Below are 7,289 nucleotides of genomic sequence, written 5' to 3'. Positions count from 1 at the left end.
CTCGCAACTGTAAGTCATCACTGAAATCATACATTTCTTATGTTCTTGTTATTGTTGTATTTTTTTATATAGGAATACATAAATTATGTCTCTGAACTAATATCATAAATACGGAAGCTCTGTCTGGTGTGAGCAAGGATTTCGTCCACGCCATATACTTAAACTGTAGTCCGTTTTTATTTTTTCCTATCTAAGCTGATAGTCTTAAGAGGCTACGTCAGCGTAACCTAACAAGTAGGTGAGCTCACGGGGCTCTAACCTGTCGACGTTGCTAACCCTAACCCTAGCAAGAGCAGTGCTTCGCAGAATCTACCGCCGGACCGGAAACGCGATCCACTGAGATGATCCGGCGAGAAACTCAGTGGGCTGTGTCTGTGAGTGTAGTCCGGAAGGGCATAAGTAAGGAAAGTTACTATGTAATAAATATCAGAAACCAGTCACGCAAGTACTATATACAAGACAGATTTGAAGCACGTAAACCGATATTTTTTAGGTTTTTTTTTTCGGTCAATGTCACGAGTTGCACAATCTGGCCAAAATGCCGGACCCAACCGTGCCTGGGAATACCTCACGCATCCGGGTAATGAAAGACATTGCTTACTTAAAACTTTTTTAGGGGAAACCCATACGTATTAATGAAATAATTCACATAATGTTAAAAGAGAAAGTACGTACTGTTTACAATGTAACTGTCTCGATTTGGTATTGTGCAGTTTGATGCTGACCACCGGTAAATTGAGAGGATTCCGTTTTACATAAAGCTAGTAAATAAAATGTTTTAATTGTTGCTAACTGATAGGATCGCCTTATACCAAGCACATCAGCGCTGGGTATCAACAGGTTCATCTTCTAAGAAGAAGAACTAGTTCTTGATAAGAACCAAGACATTACTATACATCTGTACATATAAATGAAATTGTTGTATCTGTTTGTAATATTGAAATAACGGCTTTTTACTACATGCGTATACCTATATACGGTACATACACCAAAATAACATTTTTTATAATTTTTGTCTGTATGTCTGTTTGTTTGTTCCGGCTAATCTCTGGAACGGCTGGACCGATTTTGACGGGACTTTGACTGATAGGTATCTGATGATATAAGGAGTAACTTAGGCTACTTTTTTTAGACTAGCTTCGCCCCGCACCGTCACCCGCGGTACGACAATAGCCGTGGGTAACATCTCGGGACTCAGCTAGTCTTATTTAAATATCGTATGAAGATCTCTATCTATGTATTGCAATTTCCGAGTAACAAATGATGAGTTAGAAAGTACATAAACTTAGTTATTAAATGTCTATATGTGCACTGAGCTCGACACAAAAAAATTCAAAGGAGACTTGACATAACTACTATTTAATGATAATGACAGCGGAAAAGTAGATCTATTCGTACATGCACAAGGAAGCTTTGTAACCTTCTTCATAATAAGAATAAGGTTAATGGCCTTTGGTACTATTCCAACAATTTCTCGCGAATTGTTAGTCGCCTACTAATTTTAGCATTGAAAAAAGAGAACTGTAAAAAGATCAGGTTCCACCGAGATTTGAACTCGGATCGCTGGATTCAGAGTCCAGAGTGCTAACCATTACACCATGGAACCGACGGCATTTGTTAACTAGATTTACCTTCACTTTCGCCATTCACAAAAATTCGTCGCTTCGCTCACTCGATGATTCTAAGCTATCTATCTATCTCTACATTTAGTTTTCTCATCATAAAATAATATTTGTTTTTTCTGATTGTCTCACTACTTACAGGAAAAATCTGTCGCGGATCATCTCCCAATTAAATTAATCTTAAGCAATGAATGAAATGTGTTCAAATCTTAGCTGTATATTTTTTTTATTTTTGATGTTACTGTCGATTGCACCTATAATTGAGGTGACATCTGCCATGAACTTTTGTCAATTTGTCAATGTTGTATTGATGATCACTTTGTTGGTGCAACTTAATAAATAAATAAATATCATTAAATTACTGCATTGTGAGATATCGTTTGTTTAGATTATCTCGTATACAATGAATAAAGATTAATAATTAACGAGAAAGGACGATCTAATTTTAGGGTTATGCTTTATCGAAGTATTTTTCTTTATTTTATATCGATTTAATCATACAATTAGAACGTAACTCTTAAATATTAAGCGTTATCTTCTATGAGTATTATTTAAATACGGAGCATTCCACGTATGAAAGGTTATCTTTGTGTTTTTTGACATTAAACTTGTATATCAGTTTTTACTGTAATCTTTATTGCTTTATTTATCGAAAAGTATAAAGGTGAAATATCTTAGTAATGTTTGTCAAATAACAGTAGAAGTGTCGGGTGTGAAATTTAATCTCCAAATGAACCATCATTCTTATCATCCATAATTCTTTTTACGTATTAAGTTTACCAAAATTCTCACGACCCACTATCACCGGAACTTCTCAGCGGGTTGCGGTTTCTGTGGTAGATACAGCGAAACTGGGGCTAGTGTTAACAAGCTCTCTCAGGTTGAGCCCCGTGAGCACATCTACCTGTTCCCGCATTCGAATAGTCCCTTAGGCTACCAACGATTCAGGGAGGTATTCCGGAGCACCAGCGGCACCATTCCGATAGAGGCACCCGTCACGTGCGGACGTGCCCATCGACCACTCGATCGCCCGGCCTTTGTTCGCCCGGCTTTTGTTAGCCCGGCCATTGTTCGCGCGGCCTGTGTTCGTGGTACATCTGCCGACCAAGTGTTTTTTTTTTCCTGGAAGTTTTTATTTGTTTTGTTTCCTTTCGTTATTTCTGTGTTCGTGGTACATCTGCCGACAAACTGCTTTCCTGGAAGTGTTTAATTGTTCTGTTTCTTTTTGTTATTTCCGTTTTGTTGTGTTTTTCTTTGTCCTGTAGTAATCGTGCCGCATCGCCACCTGTGTTCAATAGAACCGCTCAGGTCCGAGAAGTTGGGGCCTCGCTGCAAGGCGAGTGTCTTCAAGACCCGGGGCCGCCCCACCTGGGCACTCAGCGATCATGGACGCTGTGTTCGCGGAATTCCTCCGACTTCGTCATCCACAGCTCGCCTCAGAGTTTCTGGCTTTCAAGGCCAATCACACTGCGAGCTCTCTCGAAGACTCCGCCGTGCTCGCTGCTCCTGCGTCGCCTGTACCTGCGTGCAAAGCTTCTACATCGAGCACCGCAACCTCCGTCGTGCCTGCCGTTCCCGCGTCGCCTATACTGGCGAGTAAAACTGCTGCGTCGTCCGCCGTGGCCACCGTTCCAGCTGTGCGATCATCCGCGGCCTCCGTCGCGCCCTCCAAAACACCTGCTCGTAGGTCACCGGCGCCCGCCTCCTCGTCCTCCGACTCTGACTCGGAGATGGAGGTCGACCTCGCCCCCGCCTCATCGACGGATGGATTTACCCTGGTACAAAAGGGTAAGAAGCGTGCCGCGGAGTCTCGAGCTCCCGCGGCCGCTAAAATTAGCAAAGCCGCGAACGCGTCGCGCCCCCGCCCCCAGACTCCCGTTGCGCCTCCAGCCCGTGCCAGTCCGTCGCCGCGTCCGGTGGCACAAAATAAAACCCAGTCCCCTCCTCCGGTAATCCTTCAAGAGAAGGCAGCTTGGGATCGAGTTTCCCTGGCCCTTAAGGCCAAAAATATCAATTTCACGAATGCCCGTAACCTCGCGAACGGCATCCAAATAAAGGTGCATTCATCTGATGACCATAGGGCCCTCACCTCTTACCTCCGTAAGGAGCGTATAAGCTTCCACACTTATACGCTTCAGGAGGAGCGCGAACTCCGCGTTGTAATACGCGGAATCCCGAAAGAGTTAGATGTAGAGCTCGTAAAAGCCGACCTGTTAGAACAAGGCCTACCAGTGAATTCTGTGCACCGTATGCACACCGGTCGCGGTAGGGAGCCATATAATATGGTTCTAGTCGCTCTCCAGCCTACCCCCGAGGGTAAGAAAATCTTTAACACACAGACCGTCTGTAGGCTCTCTGGTATCGCTGTCGAAGCCCCCCATAAAAAAAGGCACTCCTAGCCAGTGCCATAACTGTCAATTGTATGGGCACTCTTCCCGTAACTGTCACGCGCGCCCCCGATGCGTCAAATGTTTAGGCGATCACGCCACGGCCCTATGCACTCGCGATCAAAAAACCGCGACGGAACCGCCTAGCTGCGTCCTGTGTCGAACACAGGGTCACCCCGCAAATTACCGCGGATGCCCCCGAGCCCCGAAAATAAATAGCCGCGTCGCCCGCCAAAACCGCCTCCGAGCTTCCGGCCCAGACATCAAAGCCTCGGCACCCTCTGCGTCGCAGGCTAAGCCAGCGTTCGTTCCGGCGGCGGTGCCCAGTGTCTCGGCCTGGGCGAAACCGCTGCCGTACACGAACACGGCTACAACTCCCTCCTCCGCGATTCGTCCCGCCCCCGCGACTCATCCCTCTCCCGCGACTTGCCCTCCGACCGCGTCCGACAATCTCGCTTTAGCGATCGACTTCTTTCAGTCGATCAACTTTGAGCGCGTTAACGCTTTGGGCGACGCCATTCGCGCTGCCTCCACTGCACAACACTTTATCGCCGTTGTGCAGGAATACGCCGACGTATACGCGTCATTAAATACGTACGTCCTCCCCTCACTCCGCCGGTAATCAATGGCGTATATAAGTAGAATAAAGCCCCTATCCGTGACGATAGGATTTTTTAACGCTTACGGTCTCGCAAATCAACGTGATCAGGTTTCTGACTTTTTGCGTGACCATCAAATTGATATCTTTTTAGTGCAGGAGACCCTACTTAAGCCCGCGCGCCGTGACCCTAAAATCGCGAACTATAACATGGTCAGGAACGACAGGCTCTCTGCCCGTGGTGGTGGTACCGTCATTTACTATAGAAGAGCCCTGCATTGCGTCCCGCTCGATCCTCCCGCGCTCGCTAATATCGAAGCATCAGTGTGCCGAATCTCACTGACGGGACACGCGCCGATCGTTATCGCGTCCGTTTATCTTCCACCGGATAAGATCGTTCTAAGCAGTGATATCGAGGCGCTGCTCGGTATGGGGAGCTCTGTCATTCTGGCGGGCGACCTAAATTGTAAACACATCAGGTGGAACTCACACACCACAACCCCGAATGGCAGGCGGCTTGACGCGTTAGTCGATGATCTCGCCTTCGATATCGTCGCTCCGTTAACCCCGACTCACTACCCGCTAAATATCGCGCATCGCCCGGATATACTCGACATAGCGTTATTAAAAAACGTAACTCTGCGCTTACACTCGATCGAAGTAGTTTCAGAGTTAGATTCAGACCACCGTCCCGTCGTTATGAAGCTCGGTCGCGCTCCCGATTCCGTTCCCGTCACGAGGACTGTGGTGGATTGGCACACGCTGGGCATCAGCCTGGCTGAATCTGATCCACCATCGCTCCCGTTTAACCCGGACTCTACCCCGTCTCCTCAGGATACCGCTGAAGCCATAGACATCTTAACATCACACATCACCTCGACATTAGATAGGTCATCGAAACAAGTTGTAGCGGAGGACTTCCTTCACCGCTTCAAATTGTCCGACGATATTAGGGAACTCCTTAGAGCTAAGAACGCCTCGATACGCGCCTACGACAGGTATCCTACCGCGGAAAATCGTATTCGAATGCGTGCCCTACAACGCGACGTAAAGTCTCGCATCGCCGAAGTCCGAGATGCCAGATGGTCTGATTTCTTAGAAGGACTCGCGCCCTCCCAAAGGTCTTACTACCGCTTAGCTCGTACTCTCAAATCGGATACGGTAGTAACTATGCCCCCCCTCGTAGGCCCCTCAGGCCGACTCGCGGCCTTTGATGATGACGAAAAAGCAGAGCTGCTGGCCGATACATTGCAAACCCAGTGCACGCCCAGCACTCAATCCGTGGACCCTGTTCATGTAGAATTAGTAGACAGTGAGGTAGAACGCAGAGCCTCCTTGCCACCCTCGGATGCGTTACCACCCGTCACCCCGATGGAAGTTAAAGACTTGATCAAAGACCTACGTCCTCGCAAGGCTCCCGGTTCCGACGGTATATCTAACCGCGTTATTAAACTTCTACCCGTCCAACTCATCGTGATGTTGGCATCTATTTTCAATGCCGCTATGGCGAACTGTATCTTTCCCGCGGTGTGGAAAGAAGCGGACGTTATCGGCATACATAAACCCGGTAAACCAAAAAATCATCCGACGAGTTACCGCCCGATTAGCCTCCTCATGTCTCTAGGCAAGCTGTATGAGCGTCTGCTCTACAAGCGCCTCAGAGATTTCGTCTCATCCAAGGGCATTCTCATCGATGAACAATTCGGATTCCGTACAAATCACTCATGCGTTCAACAGGTGCACCGCCTCACGGAGCACATTCTTGTGGGGCTTAATCGACCACAACCGTTATACACGGGAGCTCTCTTCTTCGACGTCGCAAAAGCGTTCGACAAAGTCTGGCACAACGGTTTGATTTTCAAACTATTCAACATGGGCGTGCCGGATAGTCTCGTGCTCATCATACGGGACTTCTTGTCGAACCGCTCTTTTCGATATCGAGTCGAGGGAACCCGCTCCTCCCCACGACCTCTCACAGCTGGAGTCCCGCAAGGCTCTGTCCTCTCACCCCTCCTATTTAGCTTATTCGTCAACGATATTCCCCGGTCGCCGCCGACCCATTTAGCTTTATTCGCCGACGACACGACTGTTTACTATTCTAGTAGAAATAAGTCCCTAATCGCGAAGAAGCTTCAGAGCGCAGCCCTAGCCCTAGGACAGTGGTTCCGAAAATGGCGCATAGACATCAACCCAGCGAAAAGTACTGCGGTGCTATTTCAGAGGGGAAGCTCCACACGGATTTCCTCCCGGATTAGGAGGAGGAATCTCACACCCCCGATTACTCTCTTTAGACAACCCATACCCTGGGCCAGGAAGGTCAAGTACCTGGGCGTTACCCTGGATGCATCGATGACATTCCGCCCGCATATAAAATCAGTCCGTGACCGTGCCGCGTTTATTCTCGGTAGACTCTACCCCATGATCTGTAAGCGGAGTAAAATGTCCCTTCGGAACAAGGTGACACTTTACAAAACTTGCATAAGGCCCGTCATGACTTACGCGAGTGTGGTGTTCGCTCACGCGGCCCGCACACACATAGACACCCTCCAATCCCTACAATCCCGTTTTTGCAGGTTAGTTGTCGGGGCTCCGTGGTTCGTGAGGAACGTTGACCTACACGACGACCTGGGCCTCGAATCAATTCCGAAATACATGAAGTCAGCATCGGAACGATACTTCGAT

The 7,289-nt window shown here is 47.9% G+C and overlaps 1 non-coding gene across 1 annotated transcript; it reads right to left on the bottom strand.

The window, feature by feature from the left end:
* Nucleotides 1–1,534: 1,534 nt before the first annotated feature.
* Nucleotides 1,535–1,606, bottom strand: TRNAQ-CUG (transfer RNA glutamine (anticodon CUG)). Its single transcript has one exon. It is a non-coding gene; the product is annotated as a tRNA-Gln (tRNA).
* Nucleotides 1,607–7,289: the final 5,683 nt, after the last annotated feature.

This window comes from Bombyx mori, chromosome 4, assembly GCF_030269925.1.
Source record: "Bombyx mori chromosome 4, ASM3026992v2".
In the NCBI taxonomy this organism is placed as follows: Eukaryota; Metazoa; Arthropoda; class Insecta; order Lepidoptera; family Bombycidae; genus Bombyx; species Bombyx mori.
Note: the sequence above shows the minus strand (reverse complement) of the source record. Positions and strands in the feature narration are given on the sequence as shown.